At 39.3% G+C, this 22,078-nt stretch overlaps 1 protein-coding gene across 1 annotated transcript in view; it reads left to right on the top strand.

Moving 5' to 3' along the window:
• The window catches only part of ERC2 (ELKS/RAB6-interacting/CAST family member 2), a gene marked incomplete at both ends in the record, with an annotated part of 454,823 nt that overhangs the window by 124,317 nt on the left and 308,428 nt on the right, over positions 1-22,078 (top strand). The window lies entirely within an intron of this gene.

The following is a 22,078-nucleotide window of genomic DNA, read 5'->3' on the forward strand; positions in this document are numbered from 1 at the left end:
AATATTTCTAAGGTTCTGATTATCCCTCTGTGCTGTATGTCTTATCCTCTGTACATTAAGAAGATACAGATGAAATCTTGGAATTTCCAGCTTGTCTTTAATGGCCCAGCCAGCATATGTATATAATGCAAAATAATCATAATAGAGCAAGGGTAAAAACTCCAGCAATTTTGGCAGATCTCAGTCTAGCTTTTGAGTAGCAAAGATTACGTATTTTAAATCTTCAGCTGTTCAAACCTGTTTTGCAAGATTTGTATTACCTGTCATGCTGCTGAGGATGGTGATGAATTCCATTGGCTCTCCACTAATTTGACTTCCTAATTCTTTGTCAGACTGGTATGTATTCAAGGCATTTATAGTCTTATGGCTGGCACATGGGCAATGGTGAAAAGAGCTGAATCTACAATGCTTTTGATGAAGGGCTGCTCTGCTGGGATTGTGCAGTCCTGGTGGAGAACCAGTTGGTTTCCGACAGGTATTCGATTCCTCTTCTTCCCCGTTTCTACATAAGGCAGTTGAGCTTGAATGCTTTACGTGAAGCAATGTAAGTTAAAATTAGCTGTAATTGCCCGTTGCTATGCAGGTGACGATTGTATTGTGTCTGCTTATTCTAGTCTCTCAGGGAAACCAAATGAAAAATTAATGTTAAAATGATCAGAGAGGTAGCTTGATAGAAGGTATGCTGTATAATAGCCTATATCACGTTATTTGGGATATAAGTGGCCTAATATCACGTTATTTGGGATATAAGTGATTGTGAGATTTTGTACAAATAATACGAGATTGTTCCAGCTTTCAGTGAGGAAAATTATCTGTAAGCTAGGTAGATCGTTGCAGATATGAGACTTAAAAATGAAACAAAACAACTCATAAATGTCCTCACAGTATATCTTGGTTCTAGACAGGTAAGGCTGTTTCTGCATGGACTTGCTAAACAGTTAAGCCTGAATTTCTTTGTGACTGAATCTTCACAAATTGTGGTTTTTATTTCACATGCATTATTGTCAGACTTTGACCTCATAAGTCGATGAAGCTCTTAAACACTGCAAACTATTTCATATTCCCCATAGAAATCTAGGGGATTTCCATTTTCCGCTTTTGGTGTATACAATGGTTTTATAAGACAACAGTTTTTTTGAGTTTCTTTTCTCTTTTTGAGATATCTTTGTAAAGGGAGTTGGGGAAAGCTGGTGAATTGTGTCCATCTCTTATGCGAAGTAACTTTAGTTAAAACTTGCTGTAATTGTCCATGTACAGGCAGCTTTTGGCGGAAGGGTCACATAAATGTAAGTTTGGGTTTTTTTTTTCTGGGAGATCATATGAAAATGAAATTGCTGATTGACGAGAAGCTCAAAATGAGCCAGCAGTGTGCGATTGCAGCCCAGAAGGCCAACCGTATCCTGGGCTGCATCAAAAGAAGTGTGGCCAGCAGGTCAAAGGAGGTGATTCTGCCCCTCTGCTTCACTCTGGTGAGACCCCACCTGGAGTACTGCATCCAGCTCTGGAGTCCCCAACATAAGAAGGACATGGACCTGCTGGAGCGCGTCCAGAGGAGAGCCACGAGGATGATCCAAGGGCTGGAGCACCTCTCCTCTGAAGACATGCTGAGAGAGTTAGGGTTGTTCAGCCTGGAGAAGAGAAGGCTCTGGGGAGATCTTATAGCAGCTTTTCATTACTTAAAGGGGGCCTGCAGAAAAGGTGGAGAGGGACTCTTTATCAGGGAGCGTAGCTATAGGACGAAGGGTAAGAGCTGGGGCTGTTCAGCCTGGAGACGAAAAGGCTCCTGAGAGATCTTATTGTGGCCTTCCAGTCCCTAAAGGGGGCCTACAGGAGAGCTGGGGAAGGGACTTTTTACTAGGGCATGTAGTGATAGGACGAGGGGGAATGGCTTCAAACTGGAAGAGGGCAGGTTCAGATTAAACATTAGGAAGAAGTTTTTCCCTTTGAGGGTGGTAAGGCACTGGAACAGGTTGCCCAGAAAGGTTGTTGAGGCCCCATCCCTGGAGGTGTTTAAGGCCAGGTTGGATGGGGCTTTGAGCAACCTGGTCTAGTGGGAGGTGTCCCTGCCCATGGCAGGGGGGTTGGAACTCGATGATCTTCAAGGTCCTTTTCAACCTAAATCATTCTATGATTCTAAGGCTACTGAGTTAATGCCAGACTTCATTTTGGGATATGATACATCTCAAGATGCATTAGAAGCAACATAAAGAAAACAAGTTCCAGTTATACACATGTATTGATGGTGCCACTATTTCAAATGGTTTACCAAATAATTTATATCTAATAGCAGATTTGAAATGGGAAACAACTTCACTTGCCTCAAAATTTCTTCTATTTACGTTTGAAAAGCTAGCATTATAGGGTATGCTCTTATATGCACCATTTACCTATGAGGCAGACACTTTAAATAACCTGTATTAAACTTTAAATTATGTCAGCCGTTTACCTGATCTCAAAATACTTTAATAATGTGCATACTCTGGGCAAAATTTATTACATCTCATTTTTTGTCCATTTAAGACACACTGAATTTTTGTTACTTTCCTGTACTTTATGGTGGAGATGTAGCGCATCTCAAATCTGCTGAAAAAGATTCTTACTTTTATGTTATAGGTAGAAATAAAGCATACTGTGTACCCATTAGTTTCTCAAGCCAGGATTTGTCAGGAAAGAACAGTACTTTTGTTTTTTATTTTAAAGCCTCAAGGTTGTTGTAGGCACATCACAGGCTGTACAACTTTCCTTCTAGAAGATTAGATATTCAGGGGTTAGAAGTGAAGAGCAGTTTCTGGGTTTAAATAATATTGAGGCTCGTAAAAGATAAGTGGTTAGTCTGGACGTACTTTTCACCTCCTTTGAATAGACTGTGAATCAAGAGCTCCTTAAAACTACTGAGCTATCCAGTCTTGTTTCCTGGAATAGAGTCTTATAGCAGCTTTCAGCTCACAAGATATACGCTCATATAACCAAACGCAGGATTTATCATAAATTGCTGTGTAACTATGTGAGAATGTTACTTGCTTTCTCTAACAGTCATGAAAACAAGCGACAGATCTCTGCGTCCAAGCAATTTCACAGATTAGAACATGCACATCAGCCTTCGTAGAATCTTATTTTCTAATGATGTTCTGTTATTACATGTTTTTAAGACCCTCAGGGTTTTGGCACATTCCTTACCACCCTGCAGTATGCTAGGGAGTTTTTCTGGTTAAAAATGATTGCCAGGATGTCTCTTCTCCACAAACTATTATGTTATAACTTCCAGACTGGGTGTGCAGTTTATTGGAGAGAGCGTCTGTTAAACTGTGGGCGTTCTGGAGAAATGTGCTGCAGTTCTGAGGAACACACAAGCCGCTGGACAGCGGCTGAATTTGTAGATTGCTACCTCTACTCCTGTAGGCCATAGTCCTAGTTTCTTATAAACGTTTAGACAAAACCAGGAAGAACCAATCCGTAACATAAGTGAAAAGAAAACACCTCAGTAAAAATGAATTACTAAGGCTATAGATCACTCACTGGATTCCATAAGTCTGAGGGTTTTTAGAGCTGATCTTGTTCCCAGTGTTACTTACGAGATTGTTGAAAACAGGCTGTTTGTGCTCCTTGCACTTTTTCTTATTCAGGATGGAAATGCCTCCTTTTTTCTCTTATTACTTTTGCCTACTTATTTGCCCCTTCTATATTTTGACTGACCAGTGGGCCAATATGTGACAATAAGAATTAAGTAATTTTTTTGTTTGTTTCACTGTATGCTTCATTGTATGTTTCTGTTAACAAATTCATGCCTTCAGGCTGCATTCTGTTACATCCTGTACAAACTAAGTGTGATGCAGCAAGACAGGAAAATTCAAAATGATGCCTTAGAGTAAAATTTTCCTGAACTCCTTTTATACCTACTCTTAGTTTTCTGGGGAGCCTTTTTGGTAATAATTTTGCAAATATCAACATGATATAACTTAACAATGTCTGTCTTTGGTGCTCAGAAATATCCTGTTTTTCAAAAGGACCATTTATGTTTCCATTTTTTCCTTAGTTTGGAGAACTCCAGGGGAGTAGAGAGAATGTTTATCTCTCATATGAATCTTTGCTGAAAATGTTATGTTTGGTTATGTGTGAGAGACTAAATGTGGGCTAATTCGAAGTATCAGCAGAGGCCATCAATGTTTTGTTTCTGGTATATCTATTAAGCTGTGTTAAATTAAATAAGAAAACAACAACAAATCTAATGCAGCTCATACATTTTCTGCAGAAGATACAATCCCTGCAACAAGAGAGCCATGATAGGATTAGAGGCTTTCTGTGGACTAAACCCAGGATCCTTCTTACCAAAGACCTGAAAATGAGCAAGTGCCATTTCTGTGGTGATCCAAGCATGTGGCCTGCCGGTGTGGATGGATGAGGAATAAAAATACTGCTTTGCCAGCTGGGCTCTCTCTGAGACCTGGCTTTTAAGCTGACTAAGCTAAGGCCTAGACTGTGCTGTGGTAGCAATCCAGAAATGATTCTAGACATATAGCAGGTTTTGTTCTCTGCAACTGGGAATTGGGAAAAGATTTCGTTTGCTTAGAGCAACTTGAGTCTTCTGTTTCCAGGCCTCAGGTCTTATCTAAAGGGAGGGCAATGGGCTTCCAGCAGCAGATGGGAAAGCAGCTGCAGGGAGATGCAGGATGAATGGCAGACATCCAGCAGGTGGAAATCATTATGGAAGGAATTTTGTACTGTACAAGCTATTGTTGGTCATTCCCTGATGAGTAAAGTTTAATAACATTTTGGCCTGCATTAAGCCACACTCCTTTCTTCCCGTATGTCCACATTGTCTATTTGTAGAATAGATAGTTTTTCTTAATTATCACGTAGAATTTTATGCTGTCCGAAAACATACTCATAACTTGCCTTCAAGGGCTTCTTTCTGGAGGTGAAACCATCAGAGTCCAGTTCTCATCTTGAGCTGAGTAATGTATTTGTAGTTGCAGTGTCAACTTCCTGCCTAAATAGGATTACTTTGTAATCACCTTGTAATTAAATCAGTTTAGTAAGTCCTGTAATAAAAGAAATCCTCAACAGGTTCTTAGTTACTTCATAATAAGCCTTTTATTATTATTTAGCTTAATAATTGTACTCTGCAGGTTATCTTCAGGTTTTGAAGACAGCAGCTGCATAGGATGCAAGAGAATGTGATTCATAGAATCACATAATGGTTGAGGTTGGAAGGGATCTCTGGAGGTCATCTGGTCCACACACCCTGCTCAAGCAGGGCCGCCTGGTTGTCCAGGACCATGTCCAGATGGCTTTTGAATATCTCCAAGGATGGAGACTCCACAGCCTCTCTGGGCAACATGTGCCACCACTCAGTCATCCTCACAGTAATGTTTCCTAATGTTCAGAGGAAGCCTCCTGTGTTTCAGTCTGTGCCCATTGCCTCTTGTCCTGTCACTGGGCACCACTGAAAAGCCTGGCTCTATCTTCTTTACAGGTTCCCTTTGGATATTTATACACAGTGATAAGTTGCTTCTTTTTCTTTTTTATGCTAAACAGTCCCAGCCCTTTCAGGCTTTTATCATGTAAGAGATGCTCCAATTCTTTAATAAAGCCCTTAATTAGTCTCTTAATTGCTTTGTGGCCCTTCATCGGACTCTCTCCAGTATGTCCATGTCTCTTTCGTACTGAGGAGCCCAAACTGGACACAATATCCTAGGTGTGGCCTGGCCATTGATGAATAGAGGGGAAGGATGACCTCCCTCAACCTGCTGGCAACAGCCCTCCTAATGCAGCCCAGGGTACTGTTTGCCTTTTTGCTGCACAGGCACGTTGCTGGTGTTCAATGTGTTGTCCACCAGGACCATGAGGTCCTTTTCTGCAAAGCTGCTTTCCGACTCCCGAGGTGCAGGACATTATATTTCCTTTCCCTGAACTGCATGACGTTCCTCATTTCTCCAGCCTGTTGAGGTCCCACTGAACAGCAGCATCACCCTCTGGTGTATCAGCTGCTCTTCCCAGTTTTGTACCATCAGCAAACTTGCTAAGGCTACACACTGCTCCATCATCCAGGTCATTAATGAAGATGTTGAAGAGCACTGGATGGAGTATTGACCCCTGGGGGGGTACCATACGGGTTCTAGTTGAGTCCCCTGATACTCCTTGATACTCCTCGGCCTTCCTCCATGGTTCTCACGAGCCAGGTCTTAAAAGGGCACGAGGCTTAGGAGTAACCTCTCGGTATTAATTATAGTTTCTTGTAGTTCAAGTACCCCTGGAAGTTAATTAGACTTTGTTGGTGAATTCTATTAGTGTTTTTTATTTAGTAGAATAGATTATTTTTTGTGTCGTTTCAAGTCTGGAATTTTCATGATGTCTTAGCAAAATTAGCTCAGAAAATATAGTTTAAGTTTGAGCTTATTCTTATGTAGTTGGTTTCAGTGATCAGAAATAAAGTGTAGGCAGAGTTATGATGATTCTTAATCTCTGCAGAATGTTGACTAATACTGAGAGTCATGAGTAGCATATCGGTTTATTCAGATAGTTATTTTACATGTGTTTATAGCAAATCATCAGAAATAAGAGGACACCTGGATTATTTTTTTTTTTTTTAAAGAGTATAGTTAATTTCCTTTAAGCAATGGTAATGGGATTGGATTTTCAGGTACAATGGCACTTTGTCACAGGATGTGAGAAAATTTAAAACCAACAGTAAGTCAGTCAAGTCTAGATCTAACCTGATGTGCTTTTTGCATGGTGTTTCTGTTGTCTCAGTGATGTCAGCATTTTGGGTTTTTTTTGTAAGTTTATTTGACTTAAAAAGCTATCATTTGAAGTTTTTATTGACAGCTGAAACAAAAAGATATAATCCTGTAAAGCAATAACTATCATGGTGGCCAGAGTTGGGAGGTCTGAAAATGGTTTATTGCCAGTAGGAAAAATGTTTGGAACCAGTCCTTAGAAGGTTCACCACCTCTGCTACGTGCATTTCATTTTGTTCCATTTTTAAGGGTATATGTGATAATAGTGCCAAACTATGCAAACTTTTCCTAACCTAATGTATATAGCCTTTGTTTTAATTATCTCTTTATTAATGATGTTAAAATCCTGCAGTCAAATAAAAATGAGCCAAGGTCAGGCTACTCCAGCTACAGAACACTGAAAATGTCACTGTGCTCTGTAGGGGATTATTAAAAGGAAGAATATTAGACTTGCTGAGATTTTCCTTGCTGCTGTGAAAAAGCTATAGATATTAGTTTTTAAATGAAGCCTTTTACTGTTACTGCAGAGGGAAAGAGGTTAAACAGCATGAATAATCCTTTTTGATGATTTAAAAAGATGAGACCAAAATGGTAGATGGTACAGTTTGAGACTATATTTGTGCATATTTGCAGTGGCTGGCACGTAACTACTACTCTTACCATCAGGGAAAAAACTGACATAAATTGATGCAAATAAATTCATTTCAGCTGGGTAGCTCAGTGGAGAAGAACATTCATTTCATAAACAATTCTGACACAAACATACTTACCACTTTATTAGTTAGTGTATAATTGCTTTAGATAACACACCTGCAAACTGGCAGCTGTGCTGTTTGAAGGTTCCTGAACTGTGGAATAAGTCAATGTCTACAAAGAAGTTTTGTAAATTGAGAGCATAGTCCTGTCAATGGAGAAAATGAATTAGAAAAATAGGTGAAGTCTGTACTATAATTGAATACTCATGTGTTCAGCATACATATATTAATATAACGAACCTAATAAAAATGAAGAGGAAAGGTGATTATAGTAGGTATTTATTGCAATCTGTTTTTTCTTTTAAACAGATTTGTTTATAGAGAAGGGCTGTGAAATGATTGACTTCTTGGCAGTTGTTAGTTTGCATAAAGAGCAAATAAAAGCAGACAGCACAAGATACTTGGAACAAAACTACAAATGCTTTATTTTTCTTTCTATTACAACGTTGATATTTGATATTGCTTGAAATGTAAATCTGCTTTTAATTTTACAATAATAATGGTATAACTATGCTTATTTCACTCTCACATTGTTATTTTTCTATGTTAGAGTTTTACTTTGTAATTGTATTTTTCTATTGTTTTGTGGGTTTTTTTCTTGTTCCAAATCAGGGTGGGCCAGATATTTCAGTGTGGTCTCTTTGCTGTACTGCCAGTGTATTGTTCTGGTAGATCTGCTGTGCGTGCAAAGGAAAGATCACCCATATTCTGGAGGCTTGTGTACCATTTACTCTCTCTGTCACCGCACAGCTCTCTGCAGCTTTCTTGACAGTGTGTTGCATAGTTCAAACCGAGCTTTCTCTCAGGTGGAATTTGCCAGCCATTTCACTTTTTATACACTTTTCATGTTTTTTAGGCCCCTGTGATTGTTTAGAACAGGAGAGAGGAGCATAGTATCAAGGCAGTAAATTCCGAGTTGAACTGAAAGAATACTTGGATTAGCAAAATGCTATGTTTAAACAGAAGTAAACTGTAAAGCAGAGTTTTTTGGGGTATTTTTGTCTATCTATTGGAGGATTTCAAGACTTGATTGTTCAAAGGCACGTCAAACAGCGTGGTCTGATTTCAGTGTTTTCCATGCTCTGAGCAGGAGGTTGGACTAGTGACCTCCTGAGAAACCATTCCAACCTCAGTGACTAGAAATGAAGCTATCTCAAATACACGATTGGTAATACTGTCCCAAAGATGTGTATTTTCCACTTTGTGAGTTAGATACTAGCATTCATTTATCCAGAGAAAGATTAGATGTTGATTGATTTATTTACATATGCACACACCCTGCCTCGATTGAATCCATTCTTGATAATAGCTTTAAATTGTCTGTCTTTCTTTTGGGGACACTGTTAGTTTTATTTCATAAAAAACTGAAATGGAATTGTCTGAGAGAAAGGTGACTGAAAGAGTGGAGAGTTCCATTTGTGGGGTCTGTAGAAAGTAGTGCCCAGAGATAGGAAAACACAGGTAAAAAGAAAATAGGAAAGATGAAAGTACAAACATAAGGGCTGTATACTTGATGTGTAAAGACTATATGCGAGTTCTTTGGGACAAATATTTTAATGAATGTTAGATTTATCTTACTGTCCAAACACTTCTAATTTTCATCTATTTCATTTAATTAAAGTGATAAATAACTGTGTCCCACTGCCCCCCCAAGTTCTTAGATTTACAGAACATTACCTTGTTGCCATTTAAGACAATATTCAATTAGACAGCTTTAATGGGTTTTCATAACCAAGCAAAATTTACTGTGATAAGATAAATTAAACTTCAATTAGGCTTGATTCTAGCGCATGGAAATGATTAGAAAAATATTAGTATGGTTATCTACTAATTTAAAACCTTTACTCTAACTGCAGATGTTTTCAGGGGAACATTGATAAGGATTGCTTCAGAAATGATTCTTTGTATGCTTTAACTATTGCTTATATTGTGATTAAGTCTAAAGGGGCCCAGTTATGGTCCGAGTGTATTGGCACTGTACACAAAGAAATGCAACTTCAAAACAGTACTGAAATTTCACCTGGTACATGCAAAACCAAGGAGACCACAAAGAACCTGTAGATGTTGTAATTAGCATAATAACTAGTAGACATAATTCCCTAGTCTGAAACTGTTAATGATGTTTTCCGTATGTTGCTATAACTATGAAGTGTGAGGAGAAGTTACTGAAGTAGTTTTGCATATTTTTGGGTTTTGTGGTTGAGACAGCTGGGGAGAAAGGGCTGGAGCCACTTAAAGGAAGACATGAATTAAGTCTGGTGACTGAAGAGAGGCAGGCGGCAATGGCTTGGTGAATAAGCCATGAATGGTCTTCAGGTCAAGGACAAGTGGCTCTCATGTTTATAAAAGTGAAAGAGGGAAAGGGCAATGGCAGCTAGTGTTTTGTGTCTGCTATCTTGGGGTAAAAATGAAAGACGATATCAATCATCAATGAGGCTGATCCTTGTGTAGGGTACAAACAGCTAGGTAAAGTTTGCTGTACAAAGCGACAGGGTATGATTTTTTATTTCTTACATAGGACCAGTAAAAGGGTTGTGTTTCGTTGTTTGTTTTTTTTTTTTTTAATATTTTTTTTAATATGGGTGTTAAAAATCCAATGCAGGGTTGTAATATGGGACAGTTCAGCCTTTGTGCAGGGATTAAGTGGTGGTAAATGGAGTTAAATCCAGTTGGTGTCCAGTCACAAGTGGTGTCCCCCAGGGATCGGTGCTGGGGCCCGTTCTCTTTAATATCTTTATCAATGATCTGGATGAGGGGATCGAATGCACCCTCAGTAAGTTCGCAGACGACACTAAACTAGGGGGGCGTGTTGATCTGCTTGAGGGTAGATTGGCTCTGCAGAGGGATCTGGACAGGCTGGACAGATGGGCTGAGGCCAATGGTATGAGGTTCAACAAGGCCAAGTGTCAGGTCCTGCACTTGGGTCACAACAACCCCATGCAGCGCTACAGACTGGGGGCGGAGTGGCTCGAAAGCTGCCTGGCAGAAAAGGACCTGGGGGTGTTGGTGGACAGCCGGCTGAGTATGAGCCAGCAGTGTGCCCAGGCAGCCAAGAAGGCCAACACCATCCTGGCCTGCATCAGGAATAGTGTGGTGAGCCGGACTAGGGAAGTAATCATCCACCTGTACTTGGCACTGGTGAGGCCTCACCTCGAGTACTGTGTTCAGTTTTGGGCCCCTCACTACAAGAAGGACATTGAGGTGTTGGAGCGTGTCCAGAGAAGGGCTACAAAGCTGGTGAAGGGTCTGGAGGACAAACCTTATGAGGAACGACTGAGGGATCTGGGGTTGTTTAGCCTGGAGAAGAGGAGGCTGAGGGGAGACCTTATCACCCTCTACAACTACCTGAAAGGAGGTTTTAGAGAGATGGGAGCTGACCTCTTCTCCCTGGCGACAAGTGATAGGACAAGAGGAAATGGGTTCAAGTTATGTCAGGGCAGGTTTAGATTGGATATTAGGAAGCATTTTTTCACTGAAAGGGTTATTAAACATTGGAATAGGCTGCCCAGAGAGGTGGTGGATTCGCCATCCCTGGAGGTGTTTAAGAAAAGGGTAGATGAGGTGCTTAGGGACATGGTTTACAAGTGGTGGTGTTTTTATCAGGGTAGGTTAACAGTTGGACTTGATGATCTTAAAGGTCCCTTCCAACCTCACTAATTCTATGATTCTATGATTCAGGCCAGAGACTTCAAACTATGCCTTTTTTAATTACTGATTCAGTTTGAGAGCATCCTTGTGTAATAGAGGGCAGGCTAAGAATGTAACTTTGCACCTACCATAGGCTTGAATGTTGGGGTTAAGAGCAATTGTGAGCTAAGAACTCTGTTATCTATGTTAGGGAGCAGAGTTTAATAAAATAGAAGATATGGCCCATTTGAAATAAAAAAATCTTCTGCAGCTGTGGTTGTCTTTGGAGATGCTCAGATGGCTTTTTGATTCTTTTCTTGGTGGGATTCTGAATAATGTTTTCCTTATAGCTATGTACTTGTATGCTATGTACTCGCCCAGTGATGAGTTCCTCAGGGGTCGATACTGGGACTGGTGCTGTTTAACAACTTTGGCCACATGGACAGTGGGATTGAGTGCACCCTCAGCAAGTTTGCTGATGACATCAAGCTGTGTGGTGCAGTTGACATGCTGGAAGGAAGGGATGCCATCCAGAAGGACCTGGACAGGCTTGATAAGTGGACCCATGCAAACTTCATATGAAGTTCAGCCATGCCAAGTGCAAGTTCCTGCACGTGGGTCGGGGCAATCCCAAGTACAAATGTAGGCTGGGCAGAGAATGGATTGAGAGCAGCCCCAAGGAGAAGGACTTGAGGGTCTTGGTTGATGAGAAGCTCAACATGAGCTGTCAATGTGCGCGCACAGCCCAGAAAACCAACAGCATCCTGGGCTGCATCAAAGAAGCATGGCCAGCAGGTCGAGTGAGGTGATTCTGCCCCTGTACTCCACTCTGGAGAAACCGGATCTGGAGTACTGTGTCCAGCTCTGGGGCCCCGAGGATAAGAAAGACGTGGATCTGTTGGAGCAAGTCCAGAGGAGGGCCACAAAGATGATCAGATGGGCTGCAGCACTTCTCTGAAGACATGCTGAGATAGTTGGGGTTGTTCAGCCTGGAGAAGGGAAGGCTCTGGGGAGATCTTATAGCAGCCTTTCATTACTTAAAGGGGGCCTACAGGAGAGCTGGGGAGGGACTCTTTATCAGGGAGTATAGTGATAGAACGAGGGGTAAGAATTGTAAACTGGAAGAGGGTAGATTTATATTAGATATTAGGAAGAAATTCTTTACTCTGAGGGTGGTGAGGCACTGGCCCAGGTTGCCTAGGGAAGCTGTGGATGCCCCATCCCTGGAGGTGTTCAAGGCCAGGTTGGATGGGGCTTTGAGTAACCTGGTCTAGTGGGAGGTGTCCCTGCCCATGGCAGGGGGGTTGGAACTAGATGATCTTTAAGGTCCCTTCCAACAATAATCGTTCTATGATTCTGTGTGGTAGTGGTGTCGTCGTCGTGTCGTTTGTCCTGTCCCCCTCAGCCATCACACCCCCCCACCCCCCCCGTTTAACTTTTAGAAGGAAAGAAATCTGTAGGTCTTGGTGTCACAGTGGAAAATGAAAGTAAGAATCTAAGCTTGTGAAAGATAATGGTTTCACAGGTGACCTGCTAATATTTAGGGAAACATCTAAATAAGATCAGCTAATGCAAACAGAAGTCACACACTTCATGTCCCAAGTGATAACATAATATAATTACATAATACTTTACATTTCTCTAGTACTTTCCATACTTAAAATCATCAAGTAATGCTGGCTGTGAGAATTTTTTAAAAACTTTTCATTGTTATAGGTAAAAAGTATTTGCAAACTATCTCCTACAAAAGAAGTGGCAGCTGCATTTTCTCCTGAATAGTTTGATTCTGTCATTATTTGGTATATTTTCAACTAGCTAGTGTGGTAAACTTAATGAAATTCCAGTTTTGTGGCTTCCACTTTTGTTTTCTGTTAAAGTGAAAGCTGCTTTTTCATTTTATAAATTGGACAGAATAGAAGTCCAGACATAAATATACTGTTTCATTTAGACAAACAAAGGATAATACATGTGTGGCAAAAGCTGTCTTTCTGAAGTAGATTTGGTACTTCACAGCTCTACCGTGGTTAAGTTAAAGGCTTTAATAAATAAAAATCTTTGTGGACCATTGGCTGGCATAGACATGTGAGAACAATCATTTTAGGTTCCAATTGTTGCAGGGAGGAATTGCAGTTGTGCACAGTGAGCCATGAAAATAGTGATCTGACACTTAAAAAGAAACTGGGCTAAACAACTACTGCGCAGGATAGCACCTAGTTAAAGAAGGATATTAATGTCCTTAGAGCAAATTTTTTTTAAAGATATGTAGTTGATGAGAAGGCTGGGAATTTAATTTAATTAAAATACAAAATGTTCTCAAAGACAGGTGCTAATTAATGTTTGCTGGACTTGACTAGGTAAAAAATGCTGTAACAAAGTTCTGAAATCATCTGTAGTCTTTGAAAAATGTTCTTGTTAGATCTGGAGTCATGTAAGTGGCTAAAGATGTTAGTAAACTGTTGCGTTTGTTCACTGTGGGGCAATTCTCCATTTGTTTGATTCTTTTCCTGTGATTATTTTAATGTATGGCGTTATAACTTAAATCTTAGCTCTTCAAACAAATCCTTTGCATTTATGTTTCCTGTACAGGATCATAGACCTTCTTCCTGCTAGCATTACTTATGTTATTTCTATGCAATAAAATTTGTAATGCAGTAATATTGGTTAAAGAAATAGCATTATGTGGCAGTAGGTAACTTGAATCTCTGTTGCCTTTGGTTATTATCTGTTCTGTGAAATATAAAGAGGAAAGGCTTTGAATTCTTTCCTCTGTACTTTAGTGTTGAATGTGCACTCTTTCTCACAGAGAAGATTAATTTACTCCTATCGTTCTCAATGTAAATTTCCATATTTTTGAGAAGGAAGCATGGGATGTAAAAAGTGCTGGGAATGCCAAGGTTTGCTGATGTTGTTACAAACAGCATATATTGTAGGTTTCTTGCTCTTATATGATCATACTTTTTCTACCTGTGCCCATTTCACCAGCTGTAATTATTTAAAGACGCTGTGTGCATGAATTTCTAATGTATGCTCTTTGCCACAGCTATGTCTCTTGTATTTTCAGTGTGATAGCATTTTTAGTTTTACAGAAGAAACTGTGTAAGCAGTACCATGCTAGAAGAAATAAAGATTTAGAAAAGTAGGAAAAGATGGTTTTAAAAATGGAAACAAATATTTTTGATGGATTTGAAAGAATAAAAGTTACAAGAGAAGGAAAGGAGAGGATATTTTTGTCGAGTTTTAATAATAATCTAAAGCTTCATTAAGAAAATAAGTTGCTTTACAGAATCAGAGGGAAATAAGTGAAAAAGGAGCATGGACTGCGGAAAAAGATTGCAGAAGATGCTGCTACTTAGGAGGTCTGGCATAGGTACATCAGTGTTGGTGTATAGAGCTGCTTAAATATTGTCTAATCAGTAGAGTTCTGCTATAATTAGTGTTAGAAATGTATTTAAGTATTGTAGAATTGAGCCCTAACAAGATAAAATCAGGGAGTTAGAAGTCAAGTATTTAGAGAGTTTTGAAAATATTTGTACTAGTGTAAAGTTGGATTGAGAAGTAGATCAGAAGATAGAATAAAATGGATAAGGATGCTTTGGTTTCTGTTTCTGTAGGAATTCTTTGACTGCCTATTTCAATATAAGGGGTCAAACTGGATTTGCAGAGGCAAACCTTAATTCTGACCTTTTGTAACGTGGGGTGTTGATTTTTTTTTTTTCCAAGTTCAGTAATTTTCCTTTAAAATAGGTTGATTTTGTAGATACTCATATAGGGCTTGTGAATCATTGTTACCTTTGTTAGGCTCCCTCTACTTCTGTGTTTCAGTGGAACCAAGTTTGAAGGAAGCAAGATGCATGTCAGATACTATTACCAGCGTTGCCTAGAAATAGGCTAAAACAATTCTGCAAATACAGCATTTCTGAAGACTATTTTCTTTCTCATGTCCTTTTGCTTTTGTCTTTCAAATTCTTCCTCAGGTTGAACAAGCATAACAGCTGTTTCTTATCTTTAAAGACTACTTTTTTCCAGCTGCCCTACATTGTGAGATCAGGCACAAGATAAGTGTAGAGTGGGAAAGGCTGAGGAGCTTGTAAATAAAAACAGTTCTGGATCAAGTTCACTGCATGCTTCCCCTTTAAACTCTTTAAACTGTTGAAGTTCCAAGAAAATACTTAAAATACTTTCCATGGGTTTAATTACTTTTACACTGTATCATTTACTCATTGTTCTGAACACCATCAGAACAACACTAAGTTGGATTCTGGAACAGATTATAGTATTCATAAATACTATAGCTGTCTTCCTACAATACCTAACTGAAATGAAAATTAATATCTATTATACCTGCCCATTTATATATATAAATAATATTTTGCATAAATAATATTTTGCTGTTTTCCAAGGATGAGTACTGTTTGTGGTTGAATTTAAAACATTTTTGTAGCAAGATCAGAGAACGTTATTTCCTATTGGAACACATTTAGTGTTTTTCAGTACTAAATTTGGAGGAACATTGCAGTTGAAATATTCTTTACTGAGGACGCTAAGTTGCTGTAAAACTTAGGACAAATAAAGTAATAAGAAGAAAACTTCTGGTAGAAGTTACTACCTGTGGTAATAGAAGTTACTAAAATTCTTTTTCATTGCATTTCTGCAAAAAGTGTTCATGGTGCCTGCCTGCCATATCCAGTCTAACAGAAGTGATTCTCTGGTGAATTGCTTGCATGGAAGATGGATTATTACTGGAAAGATTTGTGTTGGAGGTTCATCTTTCATCTTTAAATTTAGATATGTAGCAAAATCATGTAAAAATAACCAGATTCCTTACAGGGTAAGGAAGGAAACTGTAGACAAAAATGTGCTTAGATATATTCTATGAGGGAATTGAGTCTCTTTAGTCTGGAAAAAAGATGGTTGAGGGGGGACCTGATCAATGCTTATAAATACTTAAAGGGTGGGTGCCAGGAGGATGGGGTCAGGCTCTTTTTGGTGGTGCCCAGTGATAGGACAAGAGGTAACGGGCACAAACTTGAGTATAGGAAGTTCCACCTAAACATGAGGAGGAACTTCTTTACCTTGAGGGTGGCAGAGCACTGGAACAGGCTGCCCAGGGAGGTGGTGGAGTCTCCATCTCTGGAGACATTCAAAACCCGCCTGGACGCGTTCCTGTGCAACCTGCTCTAAGGTGGCCCTGCTCTGGCAGGGGGGTTGGACTAGATGATCTCCAGAGGTCCCTTCCAACCCTATGATTCTATATTCAAGCTCCAGATTACGCTTCACTGATCCTTTATGTGTTTCGGAACTCTAAAACACAACATAGTGTACAGTTTTTAATGGACTCTGTGCTACATTGAATTTCAAACAGAACATGTATTTTGCATCTTGGGATAGTTCCACTTTCTTTTCTGTCTTTGAATACTTATAGCTATATTTCTTTGCTTTATGTCAGGAGCATTAAAGTTCCTGAGATTGGAGAGTATGAAAGTAAAAGATTGAAACCATAATTCTCTGCAATACAGAGTCAGATCCACATTATCTGAGTTGCAATAAAGTAATCTTTTCCCTTACTATTCATTAATTTCATTTTTGAAGCAAGTGTAAATTTCATTTTAGTCTTTTGGCTAGAAGGAATTTAATTTTCTTCATTAATAAACACAGATAATTACTAAGATACAAAGATTGTACAGTTGTTTCATCTTTCTACATAGTTGATGTAAGAGAAAATCTTACTGGATTTTTTTTTTTCTTTTTCAAATTTTATCTTTCCTGTAAATAAGGTCCTGGCTGACCTTTCAATATAAGGTTTGGTTTGCTTCCTTGTTTATTTTGAAATGTTGCCAGAAACTAGGGGGGAGGGGGAGGGGGAGGAAAGTTGCCTTTATTTTATCCCATTTTAGGATTTTATGCATGATTTCATGAAGCTGTGGTAAATACAATAGTACATATTTAATACAGCTTGTAGGTTTATGTTTGCAACAGACTGGAAACAATTGAGAGTAGTTTTCCTAAGCATAACCATAAACATAATGAAGTTTATCCTGCCAAGTGTCAGGCCACAAATACAGACAGACAGATGTGTGGTCAACCTGCCCTCTGTTTCTAGGAAAAGTGCCATTGGACCAAATAAACTAAGTTTAAATAAGGCAGGAAATCTTTGCCAGACTTGACCTAGACTCATATACATTGGTGACTCATGGTTGTTGCCCAGCCCTGCAGCTGTGTTGGTTTATGAGCCATGCAAAAGTTCAGGCCTATCTGCATTGAAGTGCCAGTTGCCTCTGTTATGTTTTTTTTCTTCCAGCAAGATTCTATGTACTAAGAGTCTGGCAGCAGGCTAGTTTACTTGTTGTCATCTTCTGTCATAAATTTTGAAGCAGTCTGTCACATCTAGTGAGACGGTAAGCTTAAATGATATATATTTTTCCTGGACAATGAATGCTTTCAGGAATTGCTACAATATGTAAGAATGTTTTGGCACCATGCATATTTATAAATTATCACTTTTGTATAACTGTAATCAGCTTTCATTCCTCCTCCTCTAATTATGAAGCTAAATAAAAAGGAGGGATACAGTGGGTGGGAGCAGGCACAAGTGCCCTGGGAGGAACAGGGACACCCCGACTGAGCAGGTATAAGGCTAGGAAAGCTAAAGCCCATCTGGAATTGAATATAGTAAGAGATGTGAAGGGCAACCAGAAAGGTTTCTACAGGCACATCAACAGCAAAAGACAATGGAATATCTGGGCTCACTGGTGAATGGGAGTGGGGACCTGGTCCTAAAGGTCATGGAAAACGCCAGGGTACTGAATACCTTTTTCATCTTGATCTTTACCGGTAAGACTGGCCTTCAGCAGTCCCAGGTCCCTGAAGCCAGTGGAAAAGTCCAGGGCAAGGTAAACTTACCCTCAGTGCAGGAGGGTCAGGTCAGGATAATTAAACAAACTAGACGCACACAAGTCCCTTTGCCTTGCTTGAATGCACCTAAAATTGCTGATGGCATTGTGTCAGTTATCTTTGAAAAATCATGGTGGTTGGGGGAGCTTTGTGAGAACTGGAAGAAAGCAAATGTCACTTTTATCTTTAAGAAAGGCAAGAAGGAGGATCCAGGGCTGGTAAGTCCACAGTAGTCCCTGGGAAGTTCATACATATATGACAGAGACGCAGGTGGTTGTGTGTAGCCAGCATGGATTTATGAAGGGGAAATAATGTCTGAACAATCTGTTGGCCTTCCTCAGTGAAGCAATTGCCTCTACCAGAGTTGCACATAAGCATTTACTGTTGATGCTGGTGAGGTCCTCAGTATTTGTGTTGCTGTGCAAGATTGTGACCGTGTTCTCTTTATCAAGCACTACCATGTCTTGGGCTTTTCTTGCTAAATATACCACCTAGTCCTAAAATCTTGTCTAAGTGTATATTCTAATTTATGCCAACGTACTACTTCTTTTCAGCTTCTCTTTCATTTTAGCTAGAGTAAATCCATTTGCAAGCTACCTGATCTTTAAAATACACTTTGCCTTATTACAATAAAGATGTGAATGTAAGAGACTGGTCTTTATTTCTTTTCACAGTGGCATGGTATAGTTTGCAGTTATTAAAAAGCAGTTTACAATTATCATTCCATTTTTCTATCAATTATTTTCTGAAAATATTAGGAATTGGGTTAAAACAAAATGTATTAACAAAAAGGAAAGTGCTTATAGCTAGCTAGCAAAACACATGAATAGTAATAGCTAAGTACGACTTTGAATATAGGAGGATGCTATGATAAATGACAAAATTAGCCCAGTTTTTCCTTTGTACAGATCTATGCTTTATGAATTTCATTAGCTTTCAGATTGCATGCCTACTTCTCAAAATGTCTGATGCTTTAAGCGTATTTTCAGCAGATTCTAAACATATGCTGTCATTGGCAGTTTTTTTTTTATTCTCTAGAATTTCTGGAGATATTAACTGGGAATATTGTAATTTTGCTTGTTGGTTTTACTATCACTAAACATAACACATGGTTCTGTGAAAATAAAAGTAATATTCTAGATACACCTGTATGTAAACTCTGCCTTGTATTTTTTTTTTTAAATTTATGCATTTTTTGGGGGTGGATTGTCCCCAAGAAAAGCTGTGTTTTTGATGGGTTGCTGATAGTTTGATTTGAAATCTGATGTTTTCCTTTGTTTGTGTTGGGTTGGATAATTCTTAGGCATTTTTCTTAGAGTATTTTTCTTTTGCAGTTACTGGCAAACTCTCTCTTTAAATATTTCATGTCTGTAGCAGTTCTAAAGGGTTTTAGTCAAGCAAGAACCTTGAAAGATCATCTTTGTTCAACTTCATTGTGGAAAGGATGGTTAAAGAACACAGTAAATTCTTACCACTTTACTCATGAACAAAGTCGCAGGGTAGCTGGGATTTTGGGACTTTCTAACTTTCGCTTATGCAGTGCGTTTCATACTTAGCCCGTGCAGCCCAGTTGCTGCATGCCTGTCTCTGTGACTTCGGGGAAATCCTCAGGGAGGGTTGGTCTGCAGGTGCTTCCTCTTCCAGTGGGTACTTCCTGCTGTGGTATGTTGTGGTACCGGGCTTAGTGCGAGCACATCTGTTGTCTCTGCTTTTAGTGTGGGAGGTATACGAGACTGACAGATTGATGCTTAAGTTCAGATGAATCATAGAATCATGTTCCTTGGGAGGAGGCTGTAGATGTCATCTAGCCCAAGCTTCTGCTCAAAGCAGGTCTTAATTAGGGCAGGTTGCTCAGGGCTCTGCACAGTCAAGTTTTGGATATCTCCGAGATGTATATTCCATAACGTCTCTAGGTACCAGTTCCAGTAGCTGACCAAGCTTGTGATTAAAAAAGCATTTTTTCTATGTCAAGGTGGAATTTCTGTGTTCCAGTTGTGTCTCATCCCTTCCCAGTGCACCCTTGAGAAGAGTTTGGCTCTATCTTTTCACACCCTCCTGCTAAGTAATAGAAGAGAGCGGTAAGATCTCCCTGTGGCGTTTTCTTCAGGGCATGCAAACCTGGGGCTCAGCTTCTCCTGGTGTGTTTTGTGCCCCAGTCCCATGACCATCCAGGCGGGGGCTCACTTGGACTCATGGTAGTATTTCAGTATCTGTCTTGTACTGGGCAAGTCCAAAGTGAGCACAGAGCTCCAAGTATGATCTCACAAGTTTCAGAGGAAGGCCCCACACCCTAGGGTAAGTGCTGCCCATTCCTTTTGTTAGTTGGCTTTGTTTTGTGCTGGTTTACCTATTGTTGTGAAGAATTTTGTGTTCTGATGTGTAACCACGTCCTGGTTTGAGGGCCCAAACCACAACAAACCAGAAGGAGCATTTCTGGAACATGAGTTCAGAGTTGCAATGTGTTATTAATTCCAGTAATGATTATTACTCATACGTAAGTCCAAGAATTGTTATCCACTTACAGTTCTAAGATAAACAGTTTGGTGAAAAGCTTATATTGTTATTTGATGTGTTATTTAACAGGTCAGTGTATTTAAAAGAAGACACAGTAGTCTGTCAATAAAAGAGAACCTTTCCTATCCAACAAAAAACTTTGTGTCAACTGTACACAAAAAATTATTAGGAAAATTATTTCAGTGATTATGTCTTATTTTCCTCCACTGAGACAGATACAGGTTTTATGATTTGAAGATCGGGGTATGTTTTTCAAACCTCGCCTTGGTTAGTTGCAGGATTACTGGTAGATGGGTTTTCTTGATGTTTTTGTATTTTCCCTGTTTGCTTCTCTGAGAACAGTGAGCCAAATGGTTTTGATGTGCAGCTGCTCAAAGAGAACATGAAAAGAAGCTATGAAAGCAATTTAAGTCAATCTGATAGCACCTGCTGTCACCTGGCTTCATCTCTTCATGAAGGAGAAAGAGATCCAGGGTATGGTTATGTGGTTCTCTGCTTCCCTCTCCAGTTACTGTACTTGAAGGCCATAACCATCTCATAGGGAACAGGAATAAAACCATGGCACACTTTGAAGTTTAGGGACTCTCTTTATCTATTTCATTATTTTCGAGCTAGCTGAAAAGTGTCAGCAGTCACATGCACGTGGGGGTTGTCCACATGGGTAAGAATCCTAACAGAATTCAGATCCATTATGTTGGATTTTCCCCATCTAGGAAAGAGTTCTTGCATGGCTATAATAGTTTTATAGGTCTGAAATGTAGTGGCAATAGTTAATGCAAAATTTTAAACTATGAACAATCATGTAAAAAGTCAAATGCAGCAACAGAGAGGGAACTCAGGATGGCAGCTGTGATGGGCCATATTGATAAATGAAAATCATAAATTCAAAACATATGTAATGATCTCAGTAATGTAATCCAGATTATGTGCTAGAGGGTAACAGTTGTCCATTTGGAGTTCTAGAAGTTTACTTTGCCTTTGACCTTATGCCTCAACATACACTACAGGTAATGATGTTGCTGTATTGTGATAAATCATATTTGTGCTCAAGTGGTACTGTCAACCTATGTTTTTATTCAAATGAGACCTACAAGTTTGATTTACAGTGTAAAACTACGAAGACTCTTATTCCATAAGAATTGTATTTCCTTTTCTTTGTTGCATAAGATGCAGATGGAACTTTAAGGTACCAAAATTGGGGGAGGGAGGAGGGAGAAGCCACTTGCTGTGGTAAAACCTTAAAGTGAGTGTGAGAGCATTTTTATACAAGTGATGAGAACCTCCTGGACATGATTGACTTAAATTAGCTTGATTGCTTTTTATCAATTGCAGCTGCGCTATTTAGCATAAAAATGCAAAACATCCAAAAATCATTTGCCTTGCAGTGTAGTAGAAAGATGGTTTTAGTTAGTCTTTAAGATGTTTCAAATGTTTATTCTACAGAGATTCTCTGAGAATGGCTCCAGAACATATCTAGTTACAGAGAATTAGTACAGATATTGTAAACTTTGAGAAAATTAATTAAGGAAAATATGCTGCTTTATGAATTACATA

This window comes from Vanellus vanellus, assembly GCF_965231255.1.
Source record: "Vanellus vanellus genome assembly, chromosome: 9".
Classification (NCBI taxonomy): domain Eukaryota; kingdom Metazoa; phylum Chordata; class Aves; order Charadriiformes; family Charadriidae; genus Vanellus; species Vanellus vanellus.